The sequence below is a fragment of the Pipistrellus hanaki genome (assembly GCF_964339955.1).
Source record: "Pipistrellus hanaki genome assembly, chromosome: 1".
Lineage (NCBI taxonomy): Eukaryota > Metazoa > Chordata > Mammalia > Chiroptera > Vespertilionidae > Pipistrellus > Pipistrellus hanaki.
Window position 1 is genome coordinate 45,359,133 of NC_140503.1, and position 22,607 is coordinate 45,381,739.

At 45.7% G+C, this 22,607-nt stretch overlaps 1 protein-coding gene across 5 annotated transcripts in view; it reads right to left on the bottom strand.

Annotated features, from left to right (window-relative positions):
- Positions 1 to 18,952, bottom strand: part of TLN2 (talin 2) — a 402,173-nt gene extending 383,221 nt beyond the window's left edge. For 4 of the 5 annotated variants that reach the window (XM_084886348.1, XM_084886349.1, XM_084886343.1 and 1 more), the window contains exon 1: positions 18,776 to 18,952. The gene's annotated coding sequence lies outside the window, so the exon portion shown is untranslated. Of the gene's footprint in view, positions 1 to 17,287; positions 17,471 to 18,775 lie in introns of those variants that run through there. The other variant, XM_084886345.1, reaches the window with a different exon arrangement.
- Between the last annotated feature and the right edge of the window lie 3,655 nt (positions 18,953 to 22,607).

Genomic DNA, 22,607 nt, shown 5'->3' on the forward strand with positions numbered 1-22,607 from the left:
TTTCTTTGACCCCTCCAACCCCCTAACTATGGGTCCATGCTAGAGTGCATTAGTTCTCACATTTGGGAGAACATCAAAATCCCCAGGGGAAACAAAAACACAAATTCCTTGGTTACAACCTCATCTTCTGATTCAGTAGGACTCCGGAGAGCCTCCCAAATTTGCATGTATAAGTTTCCCAGGGGATTCTTATGCATATCAAGGTTTGAGGATCACTGGTATTTGGGGAGAAACCTATGACATGGAACAGAAAATCTGAGCTTGAGCCAAACATACCCAGTATTTAGTGTGTAAACCTTGGTATGTGTCAACTTCCTCAAAGTAGAAATAATAATAACTGCCTCACAGGGTTATTATAATAGCAATATATATGCAATGCCTTAGTAAAATGCAAAATACCAAGTATCACTCAATAACACTGTCAGGTGTGGAATTCCTCAACCATTGCTAACTATGCTCCTCTTAGCCTAAAAAGGTAACTTCACACCCGGCCAGTGTGGCTCAGTGGTAGAGCATCAACCTATGAATCAGGAAGTCACGGTCCAATTCCTAAGCAGGGCACAGGCCTGGGTTTTGGGTTCAATCCCAAGTGGGGGTCGTGCAGGAGGTAACCAATCAATGATTCTCTCTCATCATTGATATTTCTCTCTCCCTCTCCTTTCCTCTCTGAAATCAATAAAAAAATATTTTTAAAGGTAACTTCACTAACAAGCATTCCATATCAGATTCAGATTCTGAGATACAAACCAGTTCAACAATCTGTGTTATTCGTTGAATTGTGTCCCCTCAGAAATGATACGCTGCTGGAGTCCCATCTCCCCAGAACCCCAGAATGTGACCATATTTGAAAACAGGGTCCTTACAGAGGTAATCAAGTTCAAATGAGTACGTTAAGGTGGGCCCTAATTCATTACGGCTGCTGTCCTTACAAAAAGGGGGAATGTGAACACAGGAACAGACAGGCACAGGGAGGAGACAGCCAGCGACACACCAAGCAGAGAGGCCCGACACAGACACTTCCCTCGCAGCCTCCGAAGGAACCAGCTCTGCTGAAACCTTGATCTCAGGCTTCCAGCCTCCAGAACTGAGACAACGCATTCCTGTTGTGTAGGCCATCCGTCTGTGATACTGTGTGACAGCAGTCCTAGCAAACTCAAGCAATCTGTCCGTTTCCAGCTAAAGAGGAAAGTGTTCTTCTCTTGTTTCTTTTGTGAGGGAGGCTGGGCCACCTGATGCTTCTCAGATTCCACGGGGCTTCTTCTAATATCTTCGCCAGGCACGTCCACAGGCTCCGGGTAAACTACCGTCGGGCCCATCAGAGAGACAGGGTAGGCTGTGCAGTCTTGAGACTGGATCAACTATTGCAAAATCAGAGATCCAAAACTTCTGCAGTTCACTGGCGACTGATTTGCCATCCCTATTAAACTGTCCGAGCGACCCCTGCACAGCCAGCTCTCCCTCTTCCTTCCGTCAGAACAGCACTCACGGTTTCCTCCTGGCTTCCAGCCGGCCTGAGAGCTGGGGAGCCACTGTCAGCACTCAGACAACTGGGGAGCCTCAGCCAGCAGACCCATCAAGACCCTAAAAAAGCCCTAACTGGTTTGGCTTGGTGGCTGAAGCGTCGGCCTGCAGACTGATTTTTTTTTTTTTTTTTTAAACCTCGAGGAGATGGTTTTCTTAAATGGAATGCAGCTTTCATTCTCATGAGGTGGGACAAAACATGCAGGGAAAATAACAGAAAGGGGGGGGGGCCTTTAATATGCATTAAAGCCAGACCCCTACCTGGTCTCATTCAGGAACCAGAGGGGGTGTGAGGGAGGGGCAGGCTGACCCTGTTGAGATGGCTGGCTTGCGTCAGAAAGGAGCCATGTCTGTGCACTGTGCGAAGCCAGCAGGCATGTCCCCTGCGGGGTGACCATCTTCCGTGTACTGGCTACCTTTACCCACTAAGACTCTCCCTGGCAACCTGTCCCAGGAGACCCCCTAGGGAGCTTAAAAAAAATCAGGAGTCCAGCTCCCACATCCAGAGATTCCAATTCAGCAAGTTAGAAGGGAGGGGTTTAGGTAGCAGCACTTTGTTTTTAAATTGTTTATTGTTCTTAATCCTCACTTCAGGGTATTTTCTACTGGATTTTTAGAGAGAGGAGAGAGAGGGAGAGACAGACAGAGAAACATCGATGTGAGAAAAACATATCAAATGGTTGCCTCCTGCTCCCACCACAACCAGAGCCTGGGATCTAGCCTGCAATCGAGGTATGTACCCTTGACCAGAATTGAACCCAAGACTCTTCCATCTATGAGCCGATGCTCTATCCACTGAGCCAAACAGGCCAGGGCTAGGAAGCAGCATTTTTTAAGGAGCTTCCCTGGTAATTCTGATGCACATCCAAGTCCAAGTACCATGCAGCTCTGGCCAGAAATTAAAGTCAGGGCCCAACTGGACATCCCAAGAAAAGGAGAGAGTGCCCAGTGAGGGGTCAGGAATGTGAGATTCCAGTGCCAGGTTTGCCAAGTAGCCCCAGTAAGTCTCATCCTTCTGGGCCACAGCTCTTTCCCTGTCAAAGGGAAAGGCTGACCTAGAACAATTCAGGCATCCCATTTTTAAAAATAAATTTCCTCAAACCATTCTAAAATGCGCCACAAAGACATCCACCCTTTCTTCTTCTTGGCCTTGCTGAACCCAGTGGCTCTGAGCTGACCTCACTGACATCTTTCCCACGGGGGGGCTCCGTGAACCCCGTGGGGGAGGGCCCAGGAACGACAGGTGCTAAGCCCAATAAAGAGCTCTTCAAGGAGAAAATCAAGCCTCTTACAGCATCCTTGATGCAATCTCTCAAACCCAGGAATAATCCACACTCCCCTTGAAGATTTACCAAGCGTGACCTGGGGCCACGCTCAGGAAATACCTTCATATGCATCAGACTAGGATGATGTAATTAAGTGGGCTGTCTTGAAACAACATAAACGAAGAAGAGAGGAGTTTTAATGTGAGCACGAAAGCTTTGGAGCTGTCTAGCCTGGCTGCTTGAGAGCAGTGCCAAGGGAGCCCAGGGTCAGCCCCACGGACAGGCAGGAACGCACGCTGCCGTGTGGGGGAAAGGAGGCAGCGCTCTGTGCCGTCCAGTGGATTCTGGGGACAAGTGATGCGCCAAAGCAATTCACCAGAACAGAGGTCGGCAAACTGCGGCTCACGAGCCACATGCGGCTCTTTGGCCCCTTGAGTTTTTAGCCAAGGCCAGCTTAGGAGAACCCTAATGAAGTCAATAACAAATGGACCTACCTGTATAATTTAAGTTGAAAAAATTTGGCTTTCAAAAGAAATTTCAATCGTTGTACTGTCGATATTTGGCTCCGCTGACTAACGAGTTTGCTGACCACTGCACCAGAACATCAAGGTCAGTGCTAAACCCTTCAGACAAGCTAATGTACCATCTTCAACCCAGTGACAAAAGTCACCATGCTGACTGCTTAAGTGCCCTCTTCAGAGATAAAAACAGAGAGGCAACCATTTGTCTCCATCCAGCTGTCCTCTGCAGGTGCCTCCCGTCACTCAGCAAGTATTTAGCAAGGATGTGCTTCGAACATTCAACACTTAAACCCCTAACTCGTGACTCGTGACCTTGAGACACTGCGTTTCCACCTCAACGTAATTCTCTCTTCCTTCGCTTGAATCTGGGGTTTACTTTTCCTCATCCAACGCTAACCTCTGTCACCAGCAAGTTTTCTTCATCAATTACTCATTAAATTTTTTGTTGTTGAGCACCTGCTCTGTGCTGGGCTTGTTCTAGACACTGGGGACACGGTGCTAGAGATGGTTTCTCTCATGGAGCTTATGGCTAGTGCATGAGACACACAATGAATGAGTCATGGATGTAATATCAGGGAATGATAAATGATATGAAAACAAAACAGGAAGAGGCTGAGAGCGGGGGCTGGGGGATGCCAGGGAGACCTCTGAGGCGGTGGCACTGAGGCTGACGCCTAAACAAAGTGACGTGTGAGAAAGCGCCTCCAGCCTTCACACGCTCAGTGGAGGCGGTCCAGCAGGAGAACTGGAGCTGGAGCGGCCAGGACACAGGACGAGAGCCCACTAAGGACAGTGGCGTGGGACCCAGGTGAAGAAAGTGTCCCCCAGAGAGAGCGATCAGCTGGCTAACTGGGGCTGAGAGGCTGCAGAAGATGGCAGCTAAATGGGCCGCCTGGTGAAGGGATGGGGCAAAAGCTGAGCTGGGGTGGGTTTTCCAGCCAGAATGAGAGAGGAGTCAACGGAGCAGAGAGCAGGATAATCCTTCCAGAAGTAGGTGCCGGAAGGGAGAGTCCAAGAATGGGAGGGTAGCCAACGGGGACATCGGGTCAAGAGGTGTTGTTGTTGCTGCTTTTTCCTTGATGAGCAACCACAGGCATGTTCCTCACAGGGATTATCCTGCAGAGAGGGAAACTGCGGATGTATGCATGAGTGAGAGGCTTGCCTGCCAACTGAGAACAGGGCCCACCGTACATATGGTTACCATGCACGCGTGCGGATGGTACAGGTAGGTTTTCAGATTCCACGTGGGCAGGTGATGAAACTAGTTTCTAATTGCTTCCTTTTCTCAGTGAAAGAAACCAGGTCATCAGCGTGGGTGGGGACAGAATCATAGTGGACCCAGCTGCGCCAAGAGTTCCCTGGAGGTGTGGTCATGAATCAAGTGCAAGACGATAACCAACAACCACATGTTTTCTCCAGCCAACGTGCTCAGCCTGGGGCCGGAACAAGGTGGGCAGAGGATGGGGTTTTCTCAAGGAAGATGAAGGCAGAAAGGGTCGAGGGAGTTGACAGTGTATGTGAGTCTCTCAGCTGGGGGCGGGGGATGGGGGGTGGTGGTGGTGGTGATGAGGACAGGAGAAGGATGATGGACAACGAAAGTGGAAGGGTCACCAGGTCGAGGCCTTCCCTGGTCGGGTGAAGACCAGGTGGAACTGGGTGCTAAAGGGAATTCAGTGAAAGAGAAAGGGTGAGGGTCAGCCTGGAATGCTTGTCAAATATTGGTGGAGGTACAGTTATTGGTTTACAACCAGCATGTTTTTCAAATGAGCTGCAAGTTTAGTGGGTGGTAAAATCAATTTTGTGGGTCATGATAGATAGATAGATATATATATTTATGAATCAGAATGAAAAGTCTAAGTACATTATACCTACTAAGGGTAAATATTGTTTTGGGAAACCTGCTTTAGTTGTATATGTGTGTTTGTATTAGGTCATCACATAAGATGTATTTCTCCTGTAAGTTGGGGTTACTGAAAAAGTCAAGGACACTGAGGCAAAGTTTCTCAACTTGGCATTGCCAGTGTTTTAGGCCACACAATTGTGGGTGCTGACCTGCGCGTGGCCGGGTGTGTACCAAAATCCCTGGCCTCCGCTCACCCAATGCCAGCAGCACCCCTTCCTCTCCTCAAGTTGTAACAGACAGAAATATTCCTAGACATTGCCAAATACACTCCGGGTGGCAAAAATGCTGAGAACCAGGTGTCTAGAGAGAATGATGAGAGGAACAGTTGAAATAGGGGAGAGAAAAAGATAACTGAAAGAGAGTTGGTCAAGAGACTGAGCTGGGTGGACAAGCTACATCGATATTCAAGTCACCAAAGATGTTGATGGGAGGAGGAATTGTGGGCCAGATGAGTAAAATCTTCAAGGAATGAAGCAAAGTGACCCAGAAGACCATATATGACTCTTCTCTACTCTGGCTATACATCAGAATTACCTGGAGAACTTACCCATCGAGGCCCTGGGCCCACCCAAACCAACTAAATCAAAATCCCCAGGTGATCGCTGTGCAGCCAGGATGCACAGCCTTCCAGAAGAGGCCTATCCAACGAGGCCCAGCTTAAGTGTGACCTCCTTCCGGAAACTTTCCTTCCCATTGCGCTTTCCATGCACCCCACTACGCGACCAGTTCTACTTTGTTTATAACTTACAAGGGTAATCATTAGAAAAGAATAAGACGCACTAAAGCTAAGTAGCTAAAAAAGAACAAGTATTTCTTTACTAGAGAATTTTGGAGTTAGGGGATCCACTTGTGCTACGGAGGGGAGCCTTTTAGGGAATATTGTGTTCGTGAGCTTTGTGTCATCCAAGCTTCTTAAGGACGTCCATACAAGTGAGGGGCCCGAGGGAACCAAGCGCTCATGTGTCACTGATAAGCATTATTAGAAATGTGTTCCCTCTGGTGACACTGTAATAAAAACTTGTTGAAATTAATGGCTATTCACTTATCTCCTCCAAAAACAAACCAAAAAAAAAAAGTGCCAATGATCAGATTACAATGCAATTTAAACAACGTTTATCATATGCTCACCATTTTCTTCACAATATTTTTCAAAAGTAGCTTTTTATTTAAAAAAAAAAATCAGTGACATCAAGTCTTAAATATATATGTACATATGATGAAAAGCAAACAAACAGGAATCAGAGAATCTCTAACAGTCCTCTCCACTTTCCCATGGAAATCCATTACAGAATACTTAAACAATATCCATGAATTTTGAATTTCACTGTTGATTAAACACATATGTCTATCTATAAAATCCCAGTAAGCCCTGGCTGGTTTGGCTCAGTGGATAGAGCGTTGGCCTGCAGACTGAAGAGTCCCCAGTTCGATTCCAATCAGGGGCACATGTCCAGGTTGTGGGCTCAGTCCCCAGTGATGGGCGTGCAGGAAGCAGCCCATCAATGATTCTCTCTCGTCATTGCTGTTCATACCTCTCTTTCCCTCTCCCTTCCTCTCTGACACCAATAAAAATATATTAAAAGATAATAATAATAAAATAAATACCACTAAGTCCACAAACACCTACAACAGATACAGACAACAGTTATGTATTATAACATAAACATTTATTTTCCCCCAGCTTGGTGAAATTGATAAAATTGAGCAATCTTGCTGTGATTGGCATTCTGACTTTCAGCCATGATAGGGAAAAGCAATGGACTAGAACACAGATTCTGCAAAACCGAGGAAGCAGTTTCTCTAAACCAGTGGTTCTCAAAGTGTGGTCCCAGACCAGCAAGATCAGCATGACCTGAAAACTTATTAAAAATGCAAATTATCAGACTCTACCCAGAGGCTCTGAAACTCTGGCTGGAGGATCTGAGCTTTGACCAAGACCTCAAAGGGGGCTCTGATGCCATCTAGCTTGTGAATCTCAGCCATGATCATGTGGTATGTACTTTTTAAAATACAGAGGGAGGATCCCCTGCTTTTGAAAAGTTTGGTTTTAGTAGTGACTGCCAAGAACTCATACATTTTACCAAGTTCCAAAAATCACCTTAGGAGGCAGGATTGAGAATGGTCCAGGTGGAGCCATCAGCTAAGCTTGGGACAGTGTGAAAAGAGTCCTGGGTTCAAATGCCCGCAGTGCCATTAAATGGTGAAATGGACCTCTCCAGGGCTCAGATGGGAACGTGAGATGCTGCTACTGGTCAGACCTCCGCTCCAGGGACCACCATTGGTCTTCCCTCAGAGGAGGGTGAGGAGAGGCCGGCTAGAGCTTTTATGATCTCTTGCGCTCACTACTCTCCTGGGGGGCTTGAGGTCAACAGCTTTTCCCGAAGCCATTCTGAAGAAATTCACTAAAAGTTGGGAAACTCGGGATTTTAGAATATAATTAACTGAAAGTTTCCAAAGAGATTTTTTTTTTTTTTAATTTTTTGCACGCATCAGAGAAAGCAAGTGTGATACTGACCAGTTTTTGTTTCCAAAATGGTTCTATGAGTTACCTATTCATTACCCAAATAATATCTTAAAGTGTTTTCATGTAGAAAAGCCTGTATATTTGATCAAATAAATCATTCATGGTGTAGATGGAGCAAATTAATCACCCCCACTCTCCACTGCTCATTTTAAACAATATTGTTTTGCATGTCCTTCCACATCTTTCTCCAAGGTCATACAAATAGGGCTGCTTCTTTTTAAATCAGAAATAGGAACTACTATATATGATACTCTGCAACTCGATTTTATTTACATTTTGTATATCGTGAACACCCTTCACAAAGCAATCATAGTATGGATGTAAAGGTATACTCTATTGTATTCATTCTACTGATTGATATTCATGTTGCTTCTGGTTTATTTACCTGAGTAATCCTGCAATAAGCATCCTCACACACAGATCCTTATGCGCTGAGTTTTTGTTTTTTGTGTTCTGCAAGACAGGACTCCAAACGTGGCATGCATGTTCCAAACTTTCACAGAAACTGTCTATTTTCCTAAAGTCTGCAACAATTCATACGCCAACCAAGAGTCAGAGAGTTGCCCCCTTTCCCCCCCCTCATCCAACAGAGAATGCTACCAACCTTTAAAAGGTAGATCAGTGGGGCGGGGCGGTGGTGCAGGCACCGGCTGGTCCCCATGGCTGCCTCGCTGGAGCCCTCGGAACCCGGGCAGCAGAAGACCTTTAAGCTCCTAAAAATTTTAGATGTCGAGAACATTCCCTGTGCACGGGACTCAGTATTATATGGTTCATTAGGATCTGTTGTGGCTGGCCTTGGACATTTTTTGTTAACTAGTAGAATTAGAAGATCATGCGATGTTGGAGTAGGAGGATTCATTGTCGTGACTTTAGGATACTGGCTCCATTGTAGGTATAATTATGCAAAGCAAAGAATCCAGGAAAGAATCACCAGAGAAGGAATTAAAAATAAGATTTTATATGAGCCGAAACCGGTTTGGCTCAGCGGTAGAGCGTCGGTCTGCGGACTGAAGGGTCCCGGGTTCGATTCCGGTCAGGGGCATGTGCATTGGTTGCGGGCACATCCCCGGTGGGGGGTGTGCAAGAGGCAGCTGGTCGATGTTTCTCTCTCATCGACGTTTCTAGCTCTCTATCTCTCTCCCTTCCTCTCTGTGAAAATCAATAAAATATATATTTAAAAAAAAAAAAAAGATTTTATATGAGAGTACCCACCTTGATCCTGAAAGAAAACAAGCCAAGAGCAGCAGCAACGGCACCTGAACAGTCTCGAGCATAGAACCCAAATACAACTACTGATGTCAGTGTGAACCAAGATGAGATCAACTATATAACACATTGCATGTACCACACAGTTTTCAATCAAGTAAATAAACCATGTGTAAGCTGTAAAAAATATATATAAAAAAAATAAATAAATAAAAAATAAAAAGTAGATCAATGTAGATACAGAAAAGTAGTATCTGTTTGTTTTTTCATTTGCATTTCCCAGACCATTATAAAAATTGAGAATCACACTTATCCAGAAGCATTTTTTCTTTTGGAAACTGCTCGTTCCCATCCTCTGATCATCTTTTTCTTGTGCTGTCCTTTAAGTGCTGTTTAACCACACAAGCATCCCACCCCATCTATCAGATACATAAAGCACAAAGAACGCCGCTGCCTGAAATCTCAGGGTGAGGGCAGGAGATGTCTTCTTAGCATGAAGTCTATGGCAAGCCCTCAACAACAATTGCTGAATAAGTGGATGGCGGACAAGGAGAGTTTTGTTAAGACTGCAGTTAGATGAGTGAAAAGGAAGTACAAATATTCATTACTTGCTCTACTTATTCAGAACAGCATCACTTTGGCTGAAATTAAATTATTAGTCAAGAGAAAAGCAAAGCCATGGTCCTGGCACTGACTCTGAAAATCCACTGCGTAATGGGTGGCAAACGAGCCCAGCCTTATATCAAACCTCAGAGTGACACATACATAAAGGCTCTTAAAACCAAAACATGTTGTACTCAGCCTTGTCCACCAGCTGTCATTCAAACGGCATCTGCCATTAAGCCCGGGGTTGTCAGGATGGCCAACGGACCTCCTTTAAACATCTTGCTTCTTTTTTGTTTGTTTTTTTATCTCCAGTCCACCCCCTAACCATATTTTCTTCTTTCCTTTCAAAATCTCTGCTTATTGGGGAAGGAGATGTGGGGAGGGCCTGCAGGGCAAGTCTGACAGAGTTCAGATTTCTTAATTCTTTTAACTTTAGGCAAAACATCTGGTTATACCCACCATTTATCCCCATTATTTGTAATAGTTGTGTTTGGCTTATGTTTTAACTAGTCTCCTCATTAAGCATAAAAGTAATAGGATTAAAAAGTTCTGGGGGAAAGAACTGTAATTAAAAAGGCACCAGTAGGATATGTTACACTGTAATTCTGGCCCTGCTTATTAAGTTTTCTTTCTTGTCTTGGACATTTTTTTTTTTTTTGTACCAATAAAAATAACTTTGAATTATTTAACACTTTTTTAGTACTTCCTGTATTGGCCAAACACCACCCAAAATCTCCAAGCAAATATTATGACTCAAAAGTTCTGAAGCAATAATGTCACAGATCACAAGTTTTAGATACTGTCCCAAGAGTCTGGGCATGCCACATGTACCACAACACACACACCACACAGCCTGGTGAATTGGCAGGCAGCTCTCCAAAATGCACAGGGGTTTTCTAACCTTTTGAAGTTACAAAATCTTCTTAATAGGAAAACTAATGCAGGAACTTTGATCAAGCCATGAAGTTATAATAAGAATCAGGCAAGAGGCAAGAAAGCACAATTTGTAACACTTTGTTAAGAAAAGCAAAAAAATATTTCTATATCGGTTGTAACATCTCTGTTACAAAGGATCATAAGAGACCACTATGGACAATTACATACCAGTAAAGCATCACTTTGGCTGAAATTAAATTATTAGTTAAGAGAAAAACAAAGAAATAGATCAATTCCTAGAAACATATACCCTACCAAGACTGAATCATGATGAAAGAGAAAATCTGAACAGATTGATTACTAACAAAGAAACTGGATCAGTAATCAAAAACCTCCCCAAAAAAGTCCAGGACAAAACAGCTTCACTGATAAATTCTACCAAACATCCAAAGGTGAATTGATACCAATCCTTCCAAACTCTTCTAAACACATTTTATGAGGTCAGCATTACCCTGATACCCGAACCAGATAAGGATGTTACACACACACACACACACACACACACACACACACACACACACAATTATAGGCCAATCCCTGATGAACACAGATGCAAAAGCCCTCAACAAAATATCGGGAAACCGAATTCAACATGTTAAAAGGATCACACACCATGATCAAATGGATTTTATTCTAGGGATACAGGATGGCTCAACATTCACAAACAAGTCAATGTGATACACCACATAACAAAATGATAAATATATGATCATCTTGATAGATACAAAAAGAAAGCAGTTGACAAAATTCAACTTCCATTTATGATTTTAAAAAAAACCTCTCGCCGAGACCGGTTTGGCTCAGCGGTAGAGCATCGGTCTGTGGACTGAAGGGTACCAGGTTCGATTCCGGTCAAGGGCATGTACCTTGGTGGCGGGCACATCCCCGGTGGGGGTTGTGCAAGAGGCAGCTGGTCAATGTTTCTCTCTCATCAATGTTTCTAAAATCTCTATCCCTCTCACTTCCTCTCTGTAAAAAAAATCAATAAAAAAAAAAATATATATATATATAAAAAAAAAAAAAAAAAAACCTCTCAACAGCCCAGCGTTTGTGTCTCAGGGATTGAGTGTTGAACCATGAACCAAGAAGTCACTGTTTGATTCCTGGTCAGGGCACATGCCTGGGTTTCAGGCTCAGTCCCCAGTATGGGGTGTGCAGGAGGCAGTCAACCAATGATTTTCTCTCATCACTGATGTTTCTGTCTCTCACTCTCCCTCTCCCTTCCTCTCTCTGAAAATCAATAAAAATATATATTTTTTAAAACTCTCAGCAATATAGGTATAGAGGGAATATACCTCAACATAATAAAGGCCATATATGATAAGCTCACGGCTAAGATCATACTCAATACTTTCAGCTTTTCCCATTGAGTATCAGGAACAAGACAGGGATATCTGCTTTCACCACATTATTCAATGTGGTTTTGGAAGTCCTAGCCATACCAATTAGTCAAGAAAACAAAATAAAAGGCATCCAAATTGGAATGAAAAAAAAAGTGGAACTGACATTGTTTGCAGATGACGAAACTATAGAGAGAGAATCCTAAAGATTCCACCAAAAACTATTAGATCTGACAAATTAATTCAATAAAGTAGCAAGATACAAATTAATATTCAGAAATTAGTTGCATTTTTATACATGAATAGAGAACTATCAGAGAGAGAAATTAAGGAATTATATATAGAGATTATATATATAATAATTATACTATATCAATTGCATTAAAAAAAAAAACATAAAATACTTAGAAATAAATTTAACCACGGAGGTAAAAAGCCTATAGCTTGAAAAACATTAGTATACTGAGGACAGAAATGAAGAAGATACAGGTAAGTGGAGGGAGGCACTGTGCTCCTAGGTCGGAATAATTGTTGAAGAATCCATGCTGCCCAGGGCAACCTACAGGTTCAGTGCAATCCCTATCAGGGTACTCATAACATTTTTCATGGAACTAGAACAAATAACCCTAGGTTTATATGGAGCCACAGAAGACACAGAATGGCTATAGCCACCTTGGGAGGGAAGAACAGAGTTGGAGGTGTCAAACTATATACTACAGGGCTATGGTGGTTGAGGCTGCATGGTACTGGCATGCAGACAGACTCATGGATCCATGGAACAGAACAGAGAATCCAGAAATGAATGCACGCCTCTAAGGTCAATTACACTATGACAAGGAGGCAGGAATATACAGTGAGGTAGAGATTATCTCTTCAGTAAATGCGTTGGGGAAACTGGATGGACACCTGTAGAGCAAAGCTAGGTCACTTTCCTGCACCATTTGCATGGATAAAGTCAAGATGGATGAAAGACTTGGGTATAGGACCCAAAGCCATTAAACTCCTGGAAGAAAACATGGGCAGCAGAATCAGCAATATTTTTTTGGATGTAACTGCTCAGATAAAAGAAACAAAAGAAACAATAAGCCAATGGGACTAAGAAGTATTTACACAGCAAAGGAAACCTTCAACAAAACAAAAAGACAACCTACTGAATGGGAGAAGATACTCACTAATAATGCATCTGATATTCAGTCAATATCCAAAATTTGTAAAAAAAAAAAAAAAAACTCATACAACTTAATACCAAAAAAAACACGAATGGGCAGAGAACCTGGATGGGCATTCCCCCATAGAAGACATGCAGATTGCCAACTGACAAATGAAAAGATGCTCAACAAAGCTGGTCATCGGGGAGATGCCAATTAAAAGCCATGGTAGGATGTCATCTCCAACCTGTCAGAGTGGCTACCATCAACAAATCAACAGGCAACAGGTGTTGGTGAGGATGTAGAGATGGCAGGATTGTAAGTGTATGTGGCCACTGTGAAGAACAGTATGGATGTTTCTCAGAGAGTTGAAAATAGAACTACCATATGATCCAGCAATTCCACTTCTGGGTATTTATCCGAAGAAACCCAAAACAATTCAAGAAGACTTATGTACCCTCGTGTACACTGCAGCATTATTTGCAATGACCAAGATATAGAAGTGACTTGGATGTCCAATGACAGCCAAGTGGGAAAAAAGATGTGGTGCATATATCCAGGTGAAATATTTCTCAGCCAAAAAAAAAAAAAAAAAGATAAAATCTTGCCATTTGCAACAACATGGATGGACCTAGAAGGTATAATGGTAAGTGAAATGGGTCACACAGAGAAAGACAAATGCCATGACTTCACTTACATATGGAATCTAAAGAAGAAAATACACAAACTCACAGATACAGAGGACATGTTAATGGTTGCCAGAGGGAAGAGGTGTGGCAGGAACAGGTCAGGAAGAGGAAGGGATTGAGATGTCAAACTGCGCGTGGTAAGAGCAGTCATGGGGATGTGGAGTACAGCATGGAGGGTATAGTCAATAGTATCGTGATAGCTATGTGTAGTGTCGGATACTAAACATGTCAAGATGACCACTTCATTACAGATGTCTGGTCACTATGTTATACACTTAAAACTGATGTGGTATTGTGTCAGCTGTCACTGAAAATTATACACAATAAACTCTGGTGTATATATACAGGGGTGGGCAAAAGTAGGTTAATAATAACAATAAATAATGCAATAATCAATAAACAATAACTCAAGAATAAGCTGTTTTGTGTGCTCACAACTGTAAACCTACCTTTCCCACCCCTAGATAGAATGGGATTAATTTTCAGCCATAAAAAATTAAATATTGCCCTGGCCAGTGTGCTATGTGGTTAGAGCGTTGGCACGCAGGTGGGAGGCAGCTAGTCAATGTGTCTCTCTCCCATCAATGTTTCTCTTTCTCCCTCTCCTTCTTCCTCCCTTCCACTCTCTCTGAAGAGCGATGGGGAAATATCCTCTGGTAAGGATTAACTCCACCAAAGGAAAAAAGGAAAGAAATCTTGTCATTTGTGACAATGTGGATGAACCTCGAGGGCATTATGCTTAATGAAATAAAACAGACAGATAAAGACAAATGTATAATCTTTCTTATGTATGAATTAAAAAAAAACAAAAAACAAATTGATGGTTGCAGGGGGTAAGGGTGGGTAGGATAAATCAGTGAACTTTTTTTAGTTTAAATAAATTGAATAAAGAATGTTAGTAGTGAAATATTACAGTAAAAAAACTTGGGAATACAGATTAAAAAGTTTACAGTAGAACTATTTCAGCTTCACTGCAAAAATTTCTCCTTTTAAATTTAATTTTCGTTATATAACTAGAGGCCCGGTGAAAAGGATTTGTGCACTGGTGGGGGGAACGTGGCCTGTGGGGATCAGCCTGCTGTGGGAGCACAGTTCATCCCAGTCAGTGGAGTGGCACTCCCACTGTGAGAGCGTGCTGACCACCAGGGGGCCTCCCCCCCTTTGAGCATCTGCCCCCTGGTGGTCAGTGCTCGTCACAGCAACTGGTCAACCAGTCATTCTGGTCATTCTGCCGTTTGGACACCGGTCTTCTATTATATACGATATTTAACACATGTACAAGTGACATGCATGTAGTTATAAAATATAATGCTAAGTGTAGATGTATAAATTTTTTTTTCTGTGCACAGTTGTTAAAAATTTATATTGTTTACCACCTGTAACCATCTTCGTTGTTGTTAATCCTCACCCAAGGATAGTTTTTTTAAAATATATTTTATTGATTTTTTTTACAGAGAGAAAGGGGGAGGAAGTTACAAACATCAATGAGAGAGAGACATCGATCAGCTGCCTCCTGCACACTCCCTACTAGGGATGTGCCCGCAACCAAGGTACCCTTAACCTGAATCAACCCTGGGACCTTTCAGTCCACAGGCCGATGTCTATCCATTGAGCCAAACTGGTTTCAGCCCAAGGATAGTTTTGCTATTGATTTTTAGAGGGTGAGGGATTGAACCTGCAACCAAGGTACATGCCTTTCTTTGACCAGAATCAAATGCAGGACCCTTAAGTCCAAGGGCTGACACTCAGCTGACACAGAGCTAAATGGGCAAGGGCCTCTAACCATCTTTAACTGCTCTTGGGTACTAATGATATTGCTGAGAAGGAGTGGGGGAATCACTATAATCTATAATAATAAAAGGGTAATATGCTAATTAGACCAGATGTCTTCCGGATGTCATTCCACATGTCCTTCCTGAGGAAGCCAGAGGGTGCCTGAGGGTGGCCCGAGGGAAGCCAGTCTAGGTCCCACGTGCTGGAGGGAAGCTGGTGTCAGCAGCTGGGGGAAGGAAGGCCTACTCTTGCACGAATTTTCGTGCATGGGGCCTTTAGTTTAGAAATATAAGTGAAACTGGACTCAAAATTAACACACACACACACACACACACTCACACACACAAACCCACACCTCTTTATAAAACTTGATTTCGCTTAAAAATACTCTAGGGGAGTGTTTGAAAAACCCTGAAGACATAGTTTTAGCAGCAGGCGAATTAAAGACGCACACATATGAGCCTCTTCCTATAAGGAATATGCCCAGTACCCACACAACAGGGGCATCTAACCAAGCTCCCTTTCCCTGCAGAGGTACAAGTGCAACACCAATCCCAACAAGAGCGGGCACAAAGGCAGAGGGAAACCAGTGACTCCCCCCGTCTGAGGAGCCCTGTGTTTCTGTAATTCAAGTGGGAATTTTACAAAAACGGATGAAGGCTTTCTGCAACCGATTTCTCTCCTTAAATTAGTACATGAATGCTAATTTTAGAGACATGCACCTTGGGTTCTGGGTGCTTCCCACAATTCTAGGGCTTCATGAAAAGTCCAGCACCCAGGCAGGCGTGCCTTCTCTCTCAGGGCCACCTGTCACAGCCAGGACCTCGCCTCGGTTTTGTATGGACATCACGAGTCAGCAAGCCAGCAAGACCGCTGACATTCACAGTGGAGGCACTTAATGAAGTGGACAAGGAAGGAGCAGCCTGGTCCCTGACAGCGAAGGCCACACCTCCCCGATAGAAGCTTCGCCGCCCTCCTCCCACCTATTCCCATTCTGTGACCCCTGGAAGCCTCTCCAATGACGAAGCCCTAAAGTGCTGACAAGATCTCAAATACTACGGCAACATTTCAGTAAGAACACAAAGCTGGTTGGTCCGTTCCTCCATTCCGTTGATTGCTGGTCAGCAAACACACACTTCCCCTGCCCCTTCGCAAAACAAAAGTCACAACCTATTCGAAAACAATCTATTTTAAAAGTAAAAATTTCCACGTGGCTCAGCGGTTGAGCATGACCCTATGAACTATGGGGTCACAGCTAAGATTACAGGTCAGGGCACAAGCCCAGGTTGTGGGTTCCTGGGATGTGCAGGAGGCAGCCAATCAATGAATCTCCCTGATCATTGATGCCTCTCTCTCTCTCTCTCTCTCTCTCTCTCTCTCTCTCTCTCTCTCTCCCTCTCCCTCCCTCCCTCCCTCCCTCCCTCCCTCCCTCTCTGAAACCAATAGAATAAAATAAAAATAAAAAACTTTTTTTTAAAGCAACTATTCCCCCCACCACTCATTCCTGAGAAGTCTCTAACTCCAAGCTCCAGAGGGGGGGCAACAGCTCAGCACACCCTGGTACTATTAGACACCAAAGTGAGTGGGACTTCAGAGTGCCGGGCGCTTGTCCTTGGGGGATCCATTTCTCCAGGACCTCATCCCTCCCTCCTGTCTTCAGCGGAATCTTGGACAAATCAACGCCAGCACTCCAGCTCCCTCCTCCCTCATCTTCTGGAAATAACCCAGAGGTGAGTTTTCACAAGACACAGGGATCCTGCATCAACTCCCGTTTCCCAAGTCCCCTCGGCCAAAACCCAAGTTTCCCCACGCGTCACCTGAAAACCCAACTTCTGGAAACGCCCCCTTACCTCGCCTCGCCAGCGCAGGCCGGCAGCGCGGCCACCGCGGAGCAGCAGCTGCGGGCGCTCCCGCGGTCCCCGCCGCGGCAGCCTCCGAGGCGGCGGGAGGCTCCGGCTGCCCTGCGGCCGGGAGGACGGCCAGCCAGGCCCTGGGCCCGGCACCGCGACCCGGGGCGCCTCTCCTCCCGCAGGCGGGCGGGGAGCTCCTCCCGCGCCCCGCCGTGCGCCCGGGCGAGCCCCGGCGCTGGGGGCACAGCTCCGCACCCCGCGCCCGGCCGGGGACGCCGCCAGGCGCACGGCTCCGGCGCAGCGCCCGGGTCGCGGGGCGGCGGAGAGGGGCGTGTTCCGGAGCCTCGGAGCCCGCACGCCCGGTGCCGGCGGGACCGGGGAAGGCGGCGGGCCGAGCGCGCGTCCCTGGCGGCGGCTCCGGGCCCTCTGTCCCCCGCGGCCGGCCTGGCGAGCGCTGCCGCCGCGCGCCCCTGCGGGGACCGCCGCCGCCGGGCTCGCCCTGCGCAGCCGCCTCCGCGCGGGCCTCGGAGCCAAACTTTCCCGGCGAAACCCGCTCGTGCGGGGGCGCCGCGCCGTCCCCCGGGCCCCCAAAACGGTGCGCCCCCTCCCCTGCGCAGCCGAGACCCACTGAAAATATGGCGCCCTCGAACGCCGTTCCTCGGTGTCCTCCGGGAATCCCGAAATGCCCGGCTCCGGGACCCCGGCTCCCCCGCGGGCGCGGAATCTCAGCCCGTGCGGCCCCCGAAGGAGAGGGCGCCGCTCGTCCGGGGCGACACCGAGTCCGAATCCTGCTCCTCGCGCTCCAGGCGGGCGCTGCCCCCGTGCCCCGGCGGGCGAGCGACCAGCAGTTTGCTGGGGACGAAATTATTGCCACGTAAAGGGGGGTCGTGGAACAGGCAGGTACAAGCGTCCGGGCTGGGGAAGGGGCTGGGCACCAGCCGGCTGTCTCTGGCCGGAGACTTGTTTGCAAAGTGGCGCTGGAGTCGGGGCGGCCAGTGCTGGAATGAAGCCGTTCCGCCCGCGCCAACTCTCCTGGCACGGGGGCCCGGTCGGGGCCGAGGGGGACACTCCGGGCGGGCGAGGCCGCTATTTCCAAGCCCCGTTACCGGAAACCCAGCGGGAGCTCCGGAGGGGACCGGCTGCCCGCGGCCAGGAATCCGCTCTGGGGCGCCGGCTGCGCGAGGCTTGTTGGCAAACCCGCAGCGCCCGGTCGAGTGCCGTGAAAACATACATGTGCAGTAGGCAGGTGCATTGATTTTATTTTATTTTTTATTTTCCTGCAGAAAGCCTTCCTTACAGCATCCCATCTGGGAGGTGTGCGGGTTTTTGTTTTTTTTTCCCTGCACTGGCATCACTCACGAGATTGCAAAAAGAAGAGGGGGAAAAAACCACCCACATTTTCCTTCTGTCGGGAGGGAAACGACACGAGAAAATTCATGCAACGTGCATGCAGCTGGAGGAGGAGGGAAACCCGAGGGAGCCGTGCGCCTTACCGGGGGATGCATTTACTGTCTCATTGCAGAGCGCCTGCCCGGGAGTGCAGCCGGCGTCCCCCCCGCGCGCCTGGCGACCGCTCCGCTCCCGCCGCCGCCTCAGCCCCAGCCGCCGCCGCTGGCTCCGGGCGCGGAACGAGAGCCGAGGGCGAGCGCGAGCGCACGGCCCGCGAGCGCGGGGAGGGAGGGCAGGAAGCGCGTCATCACTCGGGGACGGCGCGGCCCCGCGAGGCTCCGCATGGCTCCGGTCAGTCCGTGGCGCCCGGCGGGGCCGGTGCGGGGGCTCCGGGGTCTCTGCCCGCGGCCGGCGCTGGAGGGTCCGCGGGGGGAAGGCGACGCGCCGGCCGAGCTGTCCCGGGAAGAGGGGCGCGCAGGGTGACCCCGGCTCCCCAGAATCGGACCTCTGCTGTGTAAGGGAGATCGGGGTGGGATGGGGGAGAGTGGCATCTTTGTGAATGGGGCTCCTGGGCCCGCAGAGCGCTTCTCCCCACCCCTGCCCAGGCCCCCGAGAAAGTGTGATGCGGCTCCCGCGGGGGGACCCTGCGGGCCATTCTGCAAAGGGAACTGGCGGCGGGGCTCGGCGTCTGCACGTGTTGGACACGCAGACTCTTTGGAGACTCTGCTGCTGGCCAGTGGTCACTTCTTAGGTCTTTTTGAGAACAGTCATCAGGAAATGATGCAAGATGACCTGGAGCGAGATGAAGGTTAAGTGGAGCGAGGAAACGAATCACCATACACTATAGGATTCCGATTTAAAAACGTATGTGGAGGCAGAAAAGAGGGGGACAGATAAACACCAAGATGTTAACTAGGTCTCTCAGTGATTGGTGGAATTGTTGAGTGAATTTTCTTTCTCTGCTTAGTTCTAAGTTACTGATTTTTCGGTAAGAAGCACATTATTTTTGTAATTTCAAAAAAGTTTTAAATAATCAAAGGTCTGGTTTTTTGTTTTTTGTTTTTTTCCTTAATGCCAGTACAAAAGGACCAAAATAGAAATAGATAGCAAATCTTTCCAGTTACACATAAATTAAACTACTTCAACTTTTTGATGTTTAACAGAGCACGAAACTACTGTTGCTTCTGAACTAGAGAGTGAGTTAGTTTTGTAAATTGAAACTATCTTAAAGAAGCCCATTGGGACATTGGATAAGATTGGAGGTTCTGTAAGAACAATAGCAAGTCTTTGTCCAAGCTGATGAACTTGGTTTTAGAATGGCCGCAGAGATCTTTATAACCTTAGAGTACAACTTTGTTACTTATAGTAGAGAATAAACTCTATAAATCAAAAAGCAGTCAGAAAACCAATTAGTTGGCAACTTGAGAAAGTCCTCAAAGTTACAGGGTATAGACTGTTTCTAATTGTACAGATAGAATGTTTCTGCTCACCACAGCTTTTTCAACATTTACCAATCTAACAGAATAACTGGTGGTGGCAACAAGCCACCTCAGAATGGTTAAGTAAATGTTTATTGAATACTGTAAGAGATAGATAATAAACTCATTAAATTATGCCACCTAACTTATCCCTTGGTTTACTGACAAAGAGGAACCATATTGTTGTGTTTCGCATGCCAGGTTTGCGTCAAAAGAAGCTCATCAAAATAAAAAAGACTTTGCAAAATAATTTTTCTCTTCCTTTAGTCCTGGCTGGTTAGGGCCCAATGGCTTCCCATCAAGCATCTCAAAAATCAGTTCTTTTCCCCAAACACTGGATTTCAGGATTTTTCCTCACTTAATTCAACCTTCTCAAATGATCTTCCACAGCCTGCCAATGTGTGCTGTTTAATGATAGACGATAAGTCCCATGACAGCAAGGACCTTATCTGCATCTTCCTGCCTACATGAGTGGCACATAGCTGGTCTCAATAAATATTCATTTCATGAAAGTAGCATATTTGTTTCTTATTTACTTTGCTAGCTCCTAAGATATTTGAAAAGTTCTTTCTCCTAATAGACTGTCAGCAAAATTCTGGGATGATATGAACTTGTAGGGTTAGAGCAGTGGTCGGCAAACTCATTAGTCAACAGAACCAAATGTCAACAGTACAACAATTGAAATTTCTTTTGAGAGCCGAAAACCGACTTCTGCGCATGGGCCATGAAGTTTCAATCACACTACGTGCTCGCCTGCACATAGTATTTTGTGGAAGAGCCACACTCGGGGACAAAGAGCTGCATGTGGCTTGAGAGCCCCAGGTTGCCGACCGCTGGGTTAGAGCATTGGTTTCATCTAGTAACTTACTCTTTTCCAAATAGCAGCCAAACCCTAAAACAAGCAGAAGTGCAAAGTGCAAGTGTCTGTGTGTCTGAATTGCTAATCTGATTAGCTCTTATTTTTGGTACTCCTCACATCAGTTAAACGTTTCCCTCAATGAGAAAGAATATTAATCCTAGAACTTTTTGCTTTAGTCCTGACCTCTAACCAACTAACTTTGGACATTTCACTTATTTTTATCATTCCTCCATTACTGTAACCTCTTATGACCCCAAAGCCATTTACTATTTCTTTAGAAAAACCAATTCTAACTAGTCTATTGCATAGCAGTATATTTTTCAACAATTTCCCAGTAGATGTAAAATTGCTTTTACCAGTAACCAGTAAATGCTCTGAAAATGAGACTCCTCCCTGAGGTCTGAAAAGATATTTCTAAATTTAGAGTTGGCTATTAGTCCTCTCTCTCTCTCTGTAGTAGTCACAGTGACCAGAGTTTACTGTAGACCAGCAAAAAAATCTGTAAAACTCATTCCATCTAATCAATTTACCAAGCCTTCAGACTGTCCTCTTCCTGCCAAACAGATCATCAGGAACTGGAAAAAATCACCACATTCTGTGTGAATAAAGAGGGCAGCATTTGGGGGAGTAAACCATTATAAATACATCTAGAACTAAAATCCATTTTCTTCCACAAGCTAGAGCTATAAATACCAGACCAGGTGTTGATTGGTGCTGAAGAGCCAGATGATACGCAGTTGCTCCCCTCCCCCCACTGCACTATTATCTTAACCTCCTGACTTCCTGTGTGCATATATAAAATTTGCTGGAGGATCAGCTGTGGGAAGTAACAAAACAATATGAATTAAGGCTCTTTAAAGGATTTAAGGTGAGAAAATAGTAGTTTATTGATTTGGACAACATTGGGTCTTAGCAGAGATAAGACTTAAATTAAGAGAGCAGACCAAAATAGATGACCTAAGTTAATAAGCTAACCTAATGGTAACTTATACTTGTGGAGTATTGTGACCCTTTATCTGGGCTAAATCTTCTTAGTTATATCTGAGTTAGTTTTTTGTTTTTTGTTTTTTTGTTGTTGTTTTTAGTATATTTTATTGATTTTTTACAGAGAGGAAGGGAGAGAGAGAGAGAGCAAGAAACGTCGATGAGAGAGAAACATCAACCAGCTGCCTCTTGCACACCCCCTACCGGGGATGTGCCCGCAATCAATACATGCCCTTGACCGGAATCGAACCTGGGACCTTTCAGTCCACAGACCGACGCTCTACCACTGAGCCAAACTGGTTTCGGCTATTTGTGGAGTATAAATAAGCAAACAAAAAACTAAGGAAAGGAGGACTAAAAGATAATATTGTTTCAGATTTATACTTTCCCCAAGGCAATCATTGCTTTCAAATCATTGCTTGCAACATAAATCAGATAACTGCCTTACCATAAGTCTTACTATGATTTCCCTTTGTGATAGCAGTATATACTTGAGCAAATCCAACTGTGTCCATATTGAAGGGAAAAAAGAAATTCTACCAAATATTTGTTCCACGTTTGTTTATAAGATCATATTCTGTGTGGTGTTGAGATATCTTCTCGTGGTTCTTTTAA